At 41.4% G+C, this 14,450-nt stretch overlaps 1 protein-coding gene across 12 annotated transcripts in view; it reads right to left on the reverse strand.

The window, feature by feature from the left end:
* Positions 1–13,744, reverse strand: part of MAPK10 (mitogen-activated protein kinase 10) — a 236,462-nt gene extending 222,718 nt beyond the window's left edge. For 5 of the 12 annotated variants that reach the window (XM_034440428.3, XM_087875102.1, XM_087875105.1 and 2 more), the window contains exon 1: positions 13,508–13,744. The gene's annotated coding sequence lies outside the window, so the exon portion shown is untranslated. The remainder of the gene's footprint in view (positions 1–13,507) is intronic. The other 7 variants (XM_034440427.3, XM_034440424.3, XM_087875098.1 and 4 more) reach the window with 3 other exon arrangements.
* Between the last annotated feature and the right edge of the window lie 706 nt (positions 13,745–14,450).

A 14,450-nucleotide genomic window follows, 5' to 3' on the forward strand; every position in this document is an offset into this window, starting at 1 on the left:
CAGTTTTAATCTGGGCATCCCTTCAGAACAGAGAATTATTTTACATTCATGACAGCTGTCTAACAGCTCTTCAGAGAACTACTGTACTGTATGTATATGCAGCCAGAATTATTCATATGATTTGCAAAAGTGTATGAATTATAAAGATCTCATAATGCCAAAACAAATTAATCCATTACAAATGCTATGTTTGGTTTTAGGATTTGATCATTAAAACTGCTATGATTATAGAAACAGAAGTATTTTTATTGTTATTAGGTACATAGATTGTATATTTTTAAGGTTTATGCTTAAATTTAGCATGTGATTATTTTGTACTATGGGGTTTTTGTTTTTGTTTTTAATTTGATTTATATGCTGCCCTTCTCCAGAGACTCGGGGCGGCTTACAGTGCGTTAAGCCTTCATACTTTTGTATATTTTATACAAAGTCAGCTTATGGCCCCCACAAACTGGGTCCTCAATTTACCTACCTTAGAAAGGATGGAAGGCTGAGTCAACCTTGAGCCTGGCAAGATTCGAACTTACTTTAATTGCAGACAGCTGGTGTTAAATTACAGTGCCTTGTCTGCAGAGCTATCCAGTTTTAGTTGTTTTATTATTATTATTTAGTATGCATACTGTTTATATGTTTTTGTTTTAATTTGGAGGAAAAGTTTATTCAACTATATATTTGTAACTATACTGAGGAAGGTAAGTCATTCTTTTTCTGTTTTTTCTTTTGTCACTTTTTAACTTTTTCCCCCTTTGATCCCTTCCTCCGTTAAATCTTTTTTTGTTAAATCAGCACTATGCAAGCAAAGAATCATTTGCAAAGTCCAAACAGCAGGTTAAATCTAAGCAGGTTAAAATCTGAACAGGCTATAAAACACAGAGATAATTCCCTGGCCTGCATAGGATAAAGAAGAAATTGATGGATTATCAATTTACAAATATGTCTTGTAAGGGACATGTAAAATTAAATAAAGCCATGATTGTAAATTTAAGCAAAATTTTTAGCAAAGAGAAATACATAAAGTATTAACCTAACCTACAAATGATTAGGTCTTCATATCCTTTCATGTAATTTACTGAGGAGACTACTGTTAATAGAAGTTAGGATTTGGAAAAGAAGTCACTACTAATATTTGTAGATTTTTAAACAAAGCTAAAATCATTCTAAAATTTCACAAGCAATTAGAACATCCATCACTCTAGTTAACCCAGTTTTAGCCCATAAAGATGTTTGATCTAAATCTGGAACATGGTAGAAATATCTGAAACTTCGTTAAGGAACATGGAATATTTTAACTCATATAAACAGTATTCATTTAGGTACAAATGGAACTTCTTGGAAGGTTTCACACCCATTTGCACTACCCAGGTGATCCTGAGGACAAAGATAAATCTCCAGGTGATCTCAGGTACTCTCTAAAATAATGCAAATGACCAGCTGTCTGCAAGGAATATAAACGCTTCCATTCCCTACCATCCAGTCAGAGCTGAAGAAGCTTCAGATGGATGAGAAGCGAAATGCCTTCAAAGAAAAACAAGAAAGTCCAGTTGCCTCTTGAAAAAAGCACCACTGGAATCCCCCATAGCTTGATGTTATTGACAAATTTGCTGAGTATTTTTTCTATGTCATCATCTAGATCAGGGGTGTCAAACTCAATTTCATTGAGGGCTGCATCAGGGTTGTGGTTGACCTCAGGGGGCTGGGTGGAAGTGGCCGACTGAGTGGGTGTGGCCAAATGGATAGGTGTGGCCAGCTTGACGCCACTCCCCAAACTGCTGGCCCGATGTTTCTTCTTCGCATTGGGTAGACTGGGCCAATATGGGCCAGCCCCTTACATTTTCCAGGATGGATCTGACCACATTGCGGTCCGCAGGCCTTGAGTTTGACACCCCTGATCTAGATCAATTATAAAAATGTTTTTAAAATTTTTAAAATGTTGAAGAGCACAGGGCCCAGGATAGAATCTTGAGATGCCACATTGCATACCTGTTTCCATGTAAACATACAGTAGATCCATTTTTAGATCCATATGTTGGATACTCTTGCTCAACCAACTGTGAATCTATCAGGTGCCAGGACCATCTGTCCCATATTATCCATTTTATCAAGAAGGAGGCTATGGTAAACTGTATTAAATGTTTACTGAACTCTTACGTGGGCTACATCTGTAGCATTCTCATGGTTTACTAAACTTGTTGCTTTGTCAAAAATAAAAAAACCAATAAAATTTGCCTGGCATAACGTATTTTTAACAAACCCATGCCAGCTTCTAGTAACTTTGTTCTTTCCTAAGTGTTTGCAACTGTTTTCAATATAGTCACCTAGAAAAATGGAGGTTAAAATTTTATTTGCAATAAATGTTATGATGTTATATTTACGTAACGTATATTCATACATGCTAATTCACTACTGTATTGCTTCTTCCTTGCTCCCTTTGCCTTATTTTGCTAAGGGGAAAATGTTGCAGTTGCTATGGGTAATCATTGCTTTTCCTTGGGAATTACAGCCCAGCTGTCCCTGTTCTTTAGCCAAGTTTGCAAATAAGATCTCTTGAAAGACAGAAGGTAGTTTATTTCAACAGCATCTAGTGTGACTAAAAAGGCCAATTCAAGAGTGGCTATCCCTTCCACACTGAGGGCAGTGTTTTTGAAAAATTACGAAAGAGGAAAAACTCAATTGGCCAGGAAAAATGTGGAAAGAAGGACTTGCAGACAACTTTCTCGGCTGTTTTGATCAGTTGGGTGTCATTAATGTACTTTACATGAATAAATATAAACATTACAAAATGGTCTATATACATTTTGACAATTCCATTTTTTAACATTCCACCATATTGAAGTAACAGTTCATCCATAAAAGCACTTTCAAGTTTTCCAACACTTTGGGTTGGGAAACTGATTCCCAACCCAAGATCCTCCCCATGCTACTGGCTACTTCCTGCTGTGATCATCAAGACCTTATTATGGCTTTCCTTCATCAATAAGAATATTTCCACCTGTTGCAACAGTACTATTGCAGTTTCAACTTGATGCAAAGTATTTCACAACTGTGATCTTAGAACTGCTTTCATAGGAAAACATCTTCCAAGGGCCACTCATAAAATTACTATTTCAGGGCTGCCATAACTTTGAACAGTTGCTAAATAGAGCAATCGTTACCTGAGGATACTACTATATCAACAAAAGTCATCATAAGAATTGTTGCAATCAATATGATTTTTATAATGACCTGTTTTTCTTCACATCTTCTAGAAGACTAATTCAAACTAAAAATAAGATAAAAACTGCCTGAATAGCATAATCCTAAAAGGTAAGCTACTGTATGTCAACTTGCAAAGCTTTCAAGTTGCCATGAGCAGGAGGGAGGGAGAACTGAAGTGAATTCCATACATTCTTTCTGACTGCAATCAGAAGGAGGGTGTTAGGTTTCACAGCCAGCCATAGTGTTAATTGGAGAATGTGATTTATGACATGGCCAGAGAGGAGGGGAGAGACAGGGTCATAGGGGAACGTAAATCTACGTAGGATCAGTCCTAACTGCATCCGAGTATTGCCGGAATGTTGCTCCTAATAAATGACTATATTTCCTTTGAAGTTTGGATCATGGCTCATGAATTAATTAGGGCATCTTTCGGAAACTTGACACTGTACTTGCCAAAAGGAAAAAGATGAATTTGAGACAATAACCTCTTCCCAACCCATTCCCAAAAATGAAACTTTGATAGACAAAAATGCCCCCAGTACTGCCAGTGAATTTAAGATCCTTTTATCTGGAGACAAAAAACAAGTCTTTCTTATGTCTATCAGGGTGGATTTGATTTAAATCAAGTCAATTTAAATCATGATTTAAATCACTAGTAAAAAGGCTTGATTTAACTCAACTTGATTTAAATCATAATTTTTAAAGAGCAACTATCATCTCTGTCCCACAGCAGCTCCTCCTCTGACCCGCTGTTGACTCACCGATAGTCCCATTCACTTTAATGGGACAGCTGGTGATACAGCAGTGACACAACAAGGTGAAGGACGTGGCAGGCAGCAGGTGAGTGGATGCCCACTAACAGGTGCTGCCATGATGGATTTGAAATGACAGGTGCTTTTTAAATGTAAGGACTCATTCTTGCTGGTAGTTAGAATCTTTAATATTATTATTTGCAAACAAAATGAAGGTTTCCTACTTAGCTTGCAGAGTTTGGATTCACTGAATGAGTTTACCAAAAAATATAAATACTGCAGAATATACAGCCTCATGCTACATAACTAAGCTCCATTTCATGCTGAATAAACTAAATTATTAATGTATATTAAATAGAAAACTATCTTTAGATAGATTTTTACTCCAAAAGCATTTTATTAAAATAAATTGATAAAAATAAAAATCATCAATTTTTATCCACCTTGTAATTTATACATTTGTCCACACTGACTGATCATATGCCTCTCAAAGTTGTAAACCAGGGGTGTCAAACTCAAGGCCCATGAGCCAGATCCGGCCCGTGGGTTGCTTAGATATGGCCCAAAGGACCGCCCTGGAAACAGCGAAGGACCAGCCCCCGATGCCTCTACCAGCGAAAACAGAGCTCGGGAGGGCCATGCACAAGCTCTGTTTTCACTGGCAGGGTGCTAGCAAAACAAACCACTAGCAAAAGTGGCATTTGATTACACAAGTGATGTTGAGCTGGCCACGCCCACCCTGGCCATGCCCCCCAGCCCCCCCCAGGTCAAACACAACCCTGATGCAGCCATCAATGAAATCGAGTTTGACACACCCCTGCCGTAGACAGACTAAGAAGGGATACCTCATTGATTCCCTCTAGCTGTTGATTACCAGAAATATCTCAATAAGGAGGATGCACTTAGTTGTCATGGCAAACAATTTATAATAATTCCAGATTCATAAATCTAATTTCTGCAGAATGAACTCACTCGTTGTGCGCCTATTCTCCTGTAGCTGAGACAAACCATATCCTATCTTACTGTAAATGCAAATCTTGTTATTATTTCGATTAAGCCATGAACGGAGGCTATTATACATACTAAGCCAAATAAACCATATTATGGTTTGAAATAATTGAACTCAATTTATGTATTAGGTATGTGCCTAAAGCAGTATTTTTTTCTTTGTAAAGGCTTCGGCCTACTTGTCTACCCTATTTCCCCCGAAAATAAGACCTCCCTGGATAATAAGCCAAATCAGATGAGATGGCAAGAGGAGGCTCCAACTGGTCCAGAATGCGGCCACGCGGGTGATTACGGGAGCGACATGGCACTCCCATATAACACCTCTCCTGCGCGAGCTGCACTAGCTCCCAGTGGTCTTCCGGGTGCACTTCAAGGTGTTGGTTCTCACCTTTAAAGCGCTCCATGGCTTAGGGCCAGGGTATTTACGAGACTGCCTTCTGCTACCGATAACCTCCCACCGGCCAATACGCTCTCACAGAGAGGGCCTCCTCAGGGTGCCGTCAGTCAAGCAATGTCAGTTGGCGGCCCCCAGGGGGAGAGCCTTCTCTGTGGGAGCACCCGCCCTCTGGAACGAGCTACCTCTCGGAATATGGCTGATCCCGGATCTTCGCACTTTCCGTAAGGTCCTGAAGATGTTTTTATTTCAGCAAGCCGGCCTGGCCTGAATAGGTTTTATGGGTTAGTTTTTTAATTGTATAGCTTGGGGTTTTAAATTGGGAGGCCAATTAATTTAATTTATTTTTAGTTATCTTAACTTTTATATTGTATGTTATTTTAATTTTCGGCTGTTCACCGCCCTGAGTCCCTTCGGGGAGAAGGGCGGGATATAAATTCAATAAATAATAATAATAATAATAAAAGGAGCCCTGTCTTGCTCCACATGCCCCAAAATAATAAGACCTCCTTGAAAATAACGCCAAGCACTTATTTTGGGGTTCAAAAAAATATAAGGCAGGGTCTTATTTTTGGGGAAACACGGTATCAGGTTCTCATTCATTGACTCTAAAGTAGAAAACCCTGATTTTTTTTTAAAGAAGATTTTCTGTGAGGGAAGATGCTACCTCTCTTCATCATTATACTGTGACACTGAAATGATCAGAGATCCTAAATGGCTGTCTTACTTTAACACAATGGTCATTAAAAACTGCTTTTGAAAAGATATTTCCAATAGGATCTACCTAGAGCATAGCATTAGCTTAGCTTCTCTGGAGCAAATGACGCTTTGTCATATTCAGCTACAGGAAGGGTGGGGGTTTTAAAGGGATATATTCTGTAGTTGCACTCAGAACGACTACAGGTTATCAAATATATAAAGCCAAGCCTGAATCACAAAGAAAATAGTGTGGCTTTATCTATTAAAACCTAATTTTAGCTAACTAGCAAAAGCATCATTTGAGGAAGAGAACAGAGGTTAACAAAATTCTCTCCATTAATAAAATGCAGCCATACCACAGGACAGTTTTCTTTTTTTTTAAAGGCTACAGAAGTGCATTAAAGACCCTCAAAGTGCAGCAAGTACATTAAAATACAGTCTATATTTTTGGTAGCTGTCAAGAGGCATTTGCTTATGTTGAGACTTCTTCTTAACAGAATGTTCCATACAAGCAATATTCTGTCTACCACTCTGGATATATAAAAGAATATATCCCAATTCTCCTTAATGTGTACTGATAATATAATGTATTATTTATGAATCCAATCAATCTCTCTGGTTCTTTTACAAGGAAGAAATTAAATATATAGGTTCTTGTCTCAAGATATTTAACACCTAAAAATCTATCCAGGGAACGCTAGAGGAAAAGATGAAAAAGTGAAACTTGGGCTCATGTATTGGAGTTAAGCTGTCATGACGTTCCTTTGGGTCGAGTCCAATTTATTCAGTGGTGGGTTGCTCTCGGTTCAGTCCAGTTCTTGCGAACCGGTAGTAAAGGTAAGTGGAACCCACCCCTGAATATATTGCATGAATCCAGGCCTTAAAACTTATAAACTATTGTATGAATGGCTTCTAATGTAGAAACCATTGTCTTATTCACCAAACCATGATTAAATAAATTGGCTTAGCACCGTGTATGAAAGCAATTCTGAAGCGTAGTAAAAGTAGGAAGCCTACAGTATTCTAAGCATTGATGGACTTCAGTTCCCCTCAGTCATCATGGTCAATATTAATGAGGGATGAAATTCAACAAAACCTGGAAAGTCATATTTCTTCCCACCCCATAATTGTTTAAAATTTAAAACACTTATTTATAGTGTACATAAAATTCATATTCGGTATTTTTAAGGCACTCTATGAAATGTCTCATGCTGCTATACATGTACGATCTAGTTCCTGAGCTGATTCATTTTATGGATTTCCAGTACAATGAATCATAAATTAGCCAAATTGGATACGTTTGCAACACAGGTAGTCCTCAATTTACAATCACCAGCGAGCCCAAGATTTCCTAAGCAAAACAGTTGAGTTTCCCCCCACTTTATGACCTTTCTTGTCACAGTTTTTAAGCGAAGCACTGCAGATTTTAAATTACCATCTTTCCCCGAAAATAAGACCCTATCTTATATTGTTTTGAACCCCGAAATAAGCGCTTGGCCTTATTTTCAGGAAGGTCTTATTATTTTGGGGCGCGTGGAGCAAGATGGGGCTCCTCTTGCCATCTTACCTGATTTCCAGCTCTGTCTCCCTAACCCTAACCAGAGGAAATGGCAGGGACCGGCTGCACATGCATTTAATTATTTTCGGGGAGGTCTTATTTTCGGGAAGGTCTTATTTTCAGGGGGGCTTATTTTAGCGCATGCGCTCAAAAGCCCGATTGGGCTTGCTATCCGGGTAGGTCTTATTTTGGGGGGAAACAGGGTAGTAACACGGTTGTTAAATGAATCCGGCTTCCCCACTGACTTGGCTTGTCAGAAGGTTGCAAAAGGTGATCACATGAACCTGGGATACTGCAACCATCATAAATACGGGCCAGTTGGCAACGCGTTCAAATTTTGATCACGTTACCATGGAGACACTGCAACCGTCGTAATTGTGAAAAACAGTCATAAGTCACCGTTTAAAACTTCAAACAGTGACTAAACAAATGGTTTTAAGTTGAGGACTGTCTGTTTTGTCCTATTAGCTGACAAGCCAGAGTTTAAGCCTGGGAAGCCAGTGTTGTACTACCAAGTAATAAGGTCTCCTCCAAAACTTGCTCTATTTTTCTTAGTTCAAATGGAGCCAAAAGTCTGCATCATATCAATGAGGAAAATAAGTCAGCGTTTATCTTCCTAATATATTCTAATCTGGCTCTTGGACTTTGTACTTATTTCATTACTGAACAATTTGGCTCAACCATGCAAAAGGATTGATTTCCCTGATGTAGCTTCTCCTGCTTTCACTTTGAAAGGAATAATACTCCACAATGAAAGCATCCCCAGTGCTAAGGAAGTTGTCTTGGGACAATGTCTATGGAGATCCGCAATCATCCAGGTCATGGTTGTCCCAAAGGTGCTTTTTCAGAAGGCAGCTGGACTTTCTCGGGGGTATTTTTCCCTTGAAAATGTTCCCCTTCTCATCCCAGTAGGTTCTTCAGTTCTGCCTTGTCTTGGGACACAATTGCTACATTGCATTTCTCAATTGCTTACTTTAGTGGAACCTCCAACAATCATAATCTGCCATTACAATTTTTAAGTATTCAGTAATGCCTTCTTTAAGGGACGCGGTGGCTCAGTGGCTAAGACGCTGAGCTTGTCGATTGAAAAGTTGGCAGTTCAGAGGTTTGAATCCCTAGTGCCGCGTAACGGGTTGAGCTCCCATTACTTGTCCCAGCTTCTGCCAACCTAGCAGTTCGAAAGCATGTAAAAAATGCAAGTAGAAAAATAGGGACCACCTTTGGTGGGAAGGTAACAGCGTTCCGTGCACCTTTGGCGTTTAGTCATGCCGGCCACATGACCACAGAGACGTCTTCGGACAGCGGTAACTCTTCAGCTTTGAAACGGAGATGAGCACCGCCCCCTAGAGTCGGGAATGATTAGCACATATGTGCGAGGGGAACCTTTACCTTTACCTAATGCCTTCTTTATCTGAATCTGAAGATTAGGTTAGAGTTTTATAAACGTGATGTAAAAGCTACATGTGGGAGAGGATCCCTAATGCAAGAATGGTTTTAATTTAATTACCAGACAGCATAAAACGTATTCACAATATGAAGTCTTGGAAATCCCAAGGATGTTTTTCAAAAGGCAACTGGACTTTCTTCGGGTTTTTTCCTTGAAAACATTTCACTTCTCATCCAAGAAGCTTCTTCAGTTCTCACTGAAGGGTGGAGAATGGATGGATTTATATTCTTTGCAGTCATCTGGTCGTTGGTACTCTGAAGCTCAGCCATTACCTCTCTGAGAGTCGTTGAAGCCACTTGGCGTGGAACCTTTTGGGACTGCTGAAAGGACTGTATTGTAGATGACCTTCACAGAACTCCTCACCATACAAGCAGTTTTCTACTCACAATCACAATTGGGACAGTAATTTCCATTGTAAAGCTAGTCACCACTTGATTTTTTTTTTTTACCCAATTATGCAACTATTTTTACCATGGTCATTAAATCCATAATATGCTCATTATAGGAGTCATAGGGTTGTTAAGAGAATCCAGCTTCCCCAATTAATTTTGCTTGTTGAAAGTTGGCTGGGAAGATTGCAAATCACAATCATGTGACAAGACAACCATCATAAATACAGGCTTGTGGCCAAGTCGCTGAATCGCAATCCTGTGATCACGGGGCTCATGCAGCAGTCATAACTTTGAGGATGGATCATAAGTCATTTTTTACGAGGCCATCGTAACTTGGAACTGTTGTTACATTAATCATAAGCTGAGGAATACCCAGAACTGAAGAAGCTTCTTGGATGAGAAGCAAAACATTTTCAAAGGGGAAAAAAAAACAAGAAAAAGTCCAGTTGCATTTTAGAAAAAGCACTTTTGAGACAAAGCCTAAATTATTCTTTAAGGAAGATTTTTTTTTACTTGCTAATTGTAACACATTCTAATGCATGTTTATTAACAAGCAAGTTCCCCTGTGATCAAATGGGATTTATTTCCAAATGAATGCAGGCCAAATTCATACATTGCATAAAACCATTGTAAAACTGCCTTGCCTTTGATTTAGTATGTTTTGTGAATCCAACTATAATTGTAAGCTAAGTTTTATATTTTAGTGCATTATGCCAAGTTGCTCACTGTAACAACAAACCACTATTAAACAAGCTGTAACTCACCATAATGTGTGAATCAAATCACAGTATGACTTAGTTCCACTAAACATGACTAAATATGTACTATAAACAGATATAGGAAATTATATTGTTCTGAGTCTGTTAAGTGGTCTGTTTAGCTCCAAAACAAACTGCTATGAGCCCTTTTGCTTGATTCTAACAATCGTCTATTTAATCCTTCAAATAACCAACACAATATTGTTTTTTTTTCTTCCATAGAATCATGTCCAATTCTCAGAGACTGCCTGAACAAGTCCTTGCATTTTTCTTGGTAAGATTTTTTCAGAAGTGGTTTGCCATTGCTTCTTTCCTAGGACTGAAAGTGACAAGCTCCAGTGTGCAAAAGACTTGTCAGTGTGGAAGATAATTCTTGCTGGAGATATATTACATTTGTATGCTTTCTTTCTTAGTCCTATGATGCCTTCTCTGTTAAAATCCAGAACCCACTAGATGGCAGAAAAGAATTATTGCTTCTGTATCTCTTTGCTACCATCTAATGATCATCTAGATTATTGCAGCCCAGATGAGGCATCACTATTCTTTCTATATTCAGGGCAGAGTCCTTATTTCATTTTATCCTACAAAATATTTTGGTAGGTTCAGCTGAGCAGCTGAGTTTGATTTCAGAATTCCTTGGGAAAAGATCTGCCTTCTGATCATAACCCCACACTGGCTGTTGCATTTGTTGTTCTATGCATCTATTATTCTGTGCTATTCTATGGTTGGAGCTCCTTCCAGCGTGGAATACTGAGTTGATGACCTCCGAATGCCATTGCAATTCCATCATGGTTTGAAAGTATACAAACATTTCCGTAAGGTAGCAACCTCCCCTGCCAAAATGAAAGCCTTTGATCTCCTCTCCCCCCCCCCATCCAAGTGATTGACCCCTGCTAGGAAACCATTAAATAACAGTTAAAGATAAGGCAGCAAAACACACATTCATCCCCTCTGGGAGTCTTTCATAAACAGCCTTTCTCATTTGAGCACAGTCACATGCCTATAAACACATCCTCACCCACATCTCAAACAAGAAGAGGAAACAGTCATTTTCCCAACAGTCAGCATGAAGCAGAGAGGGTGGCTTGTATTCCAATACAACATCATTCCCTTCTCCAGTATTATTCCAGCATCGTGCAAGACAACAATAAACAAGAGGTTTGATAGAAACGATTAGATGCTCTGAAACCTTCTGGTCAAGAACGGAAGCAGGAGCCCATCCTGAAGAGGCAAAAAAGAGGGGGGCATGTCCTAATTTAACAGCTCAGATCACACCATCTCTGTCATTCATTTCATAATAGGGAGAGGAGGAGGAGGGGGAAGGGACAGGAAAAGAGAAAGAGGTGCAAAAATAATTTAGGGTTATTCAGGTGTCCCTTGCATCCACGGGATGTCATATGATAAAAGAAGGCATCGCTTGAGCTCTTCCTAGCATTCCTTTGTTTTGAAATTTTAATCCCAGCAACATGGTGCATGTTGCTATCCGAGCCGGGCGGGGGGGGGGGGTTGGAACGACAGAAATGAAATGTTACAGGGAAAAAAAGCAAATGCTAAGGAAAAGAACTGCCAAATTCAAGCATGCATGGTGGCTTCCTACTACTACCATCCGTCCGTCCCCAGTAAATCAAGAATATTCTCCAAAGAGCTCTTACTAAGACCTTAATTCTCAGGTTAGTTGTTCTCAACACAAGCCCTTTCTGTCTTCTCTATCAGCAATACACTTCCTTCCCTCCCACCCCCTTGTCTTTAATGGCCTTGTATAAGAACAACAAAATCAACAATCCAGAATCTGGTCTGCTCAATTTAAAAAAAAAAACAACAACACAGAGAGAGAAATGAGGACAGTGAATATTAACCATACCCATATTCTCCGCCCCATATCCCCACCGCTTTCATTTCCCCCGCTATAAGCAAGAATCCGTCTTTCGTAAGGCACCAAGTCACCCAGAACAAGAGGAGAAGGTGGAAAAAAACTGCATTGGAGAAAAAGCCAGCCGATGCAGCAAAAGGAGCCCATGTAAACAAGCTTATGGTTTCTTCTCTATACGTCCCCCCCACACACACACACACAACCTCCATCAATACAGTAAAGGCTGGGATTATCAAAAGGGGGAAGCAAAATCCTTCATTAAAGACATTTACTGGCTTTTGACCTCTAAAAAAAAAAAACCATGCAGGCATCTTTTTAATTCTGTCCCGCATTGCAGAAGGGGGGGGGGAGGAATTGCTCTCTGAACATTTTGCCCTATTGCAATAGCTGGGCCAGGCGAAGACTATTTCTGTAGCGCTCATTGATTTCACTGCAGTCTTTAAATGTTTAGCGTCCCTTTTGCAGCATGCGGCCAATCTACTTTCTTCTCCCTTCCAAACAGCTTTCTTTTTTATTGAAAAAAAGAAGAAGAAGAAGAAGAAGGGGATGAAAAAAAAATCCTTTCCCCACTCTTCCACCACCAACAGCTGCGTTATGCAAGACCCGGCCTTTAAGCTTAAGAAATTACTTCCTCGTAAGCACTTCATATTTTCCTCCATCTTCACCTCCGGAGCATCAACCGCTTCCCCCCCACTTCACCTTCTAGATAGGAAATCCATATCCCACCAACATAGTTCTAAAGCGATCCACAGACTTTCCATTCTGGGGTTGTTGTTGTGTTTTGTTTTGTTTTGTTTAAATTTCTTTTCTTCTCCCCCCCTTCCCCCCTCACCTGCATCCTGCTGCTTAAGGAGTTGGGGGGGGGAAACGAGATGGGTTAAAGAGAAGGAAAGTTTCAGAAATGCCAAAGCGAAATATCCTTTTTTTTGTGGGGGGGGGGGTTATGAGGTGGGGGGGGAAACAACAACCACCAGAAATCTGGGATCCCCATTCCAACAATGCGAGACCTCTCCGTTTCCCATCTTTTAAGGGAAATAAAGATCTTTCAAGGGAAAAGAAAGATCTTTTAAGGGAAATAAAGATCTTTCAAGGGAAAAGAAAGATCTTTTAAGGGAAATAAAGATCTTTTAAGGGAAATAAAGATCTTTTAAGAGAAATAAAGATCTTTTAAGGGAAAGGTTTTCCCGTTCAAGGGGAAGAAAGGATGGAGAGAAGCAGCAGCAGCATCCCTTGGACTTTATACGTCTTATTATGGACTCTCCACTGTTTACATCCCTGACCGCCACCAAGACAACCGCCGCAGGTTCAAAACAAGCTCCAACGACCGCCTTTTGGGGGGGCGCGGGGGCACCTTCCCGTCGCTTAACGACCCCCAGCCACCACCACTACCAAACCCCCCACCCCCCCACACACGAAAGACAGGCATATACTGACCCAAATCACAAGCTCAAAGATGTCTCTCTCTCTCTCTCTCTCACTCACTGACTCTCCCTCCTCTTCCCAGGAGCGCAGCTACTGCCTTCCCGCCTCCGACAGCAGTTTGTTTCATTCACTTGCCTCCCCCGGCCGCTCGCTCACACACACATACACACGCGCACCCTCACACTCTCCTCCCTCCCCTTTATTATTTTTAACAGCGATCAATATTCATTCTCTCGCGCGCCCCCCACCACCACACACACACACACACACACATACCCCGCCTCCTCGCCTTTGTGTGCGTGCCTGATGCGCCGGCGAGGGGTGGGTGGGGGGCAGAGAGAGAGAGAGAGAGAGAGAGAGAGAGAGATTGGCCCCGCGCGCGCGCGCGCGCGCGTGGGAGCGGGAAGCCCGCGCGTTCGCCTCCCGCGCCCCTCTCACTTTACCATCCCGCGCGCGCGCGGATTAAAGCCCTTCCTGGGCGCTGCGAGCGACCTTTCCTCGGGGGCGCCCTCCCACTCCCGCCCCTTTCTTTCTCTCTCTCTCTCTCCCGCAAACACCTCACTTGGTCTTTGGGACCCTCATTCCGAGTTTAGGAAAGGAACCGGAGCGGGGCGCGGGGTGGGGTGGGGGGGGAGATGATGGAGAGATGGAGAAGAGGTGGAGAGGAGGGACGCGGGAAGAGGTTGCGCGCGGAGGGAGGCGGCGGGCGGGTGATGGGCAGGTGGCAGCAGAGGCCACCTGGCCTGGAGGTGATGGGTGAGCGGCGGGTGGAGAGTGGAGTGGTGGGGGAAGAAGGAGGAGGGAGGGAGGGAGGGGGGCGCGCGCCCAATAATAACTCCGCCGCGCCAAAGGAAAGGAAAGGACGACGAGGACGGGAAAAGGGGAGAAGGTCTCAGCCCAGAAATGAGGAGGAGGAAGGAAGGAAGGAAGGAAGGAAGGAAGGAAGGAAGGGGGG

This window comes from Pantherophis guttatus, chromosome 8 (assembly GCF_059756535.1).
Source record: "Pantherophis guttatus breed Tessera chromosome 8, ASM5975653v1, whole genome shotgun sequence".
Taxonomy (NCBI): domain Eukaryota; kingdom Metazoa; phylum Chordata; class Lepidosauria; order Squamata; family Colubridae; genus Pantherophis; species Pantherophis guttatus.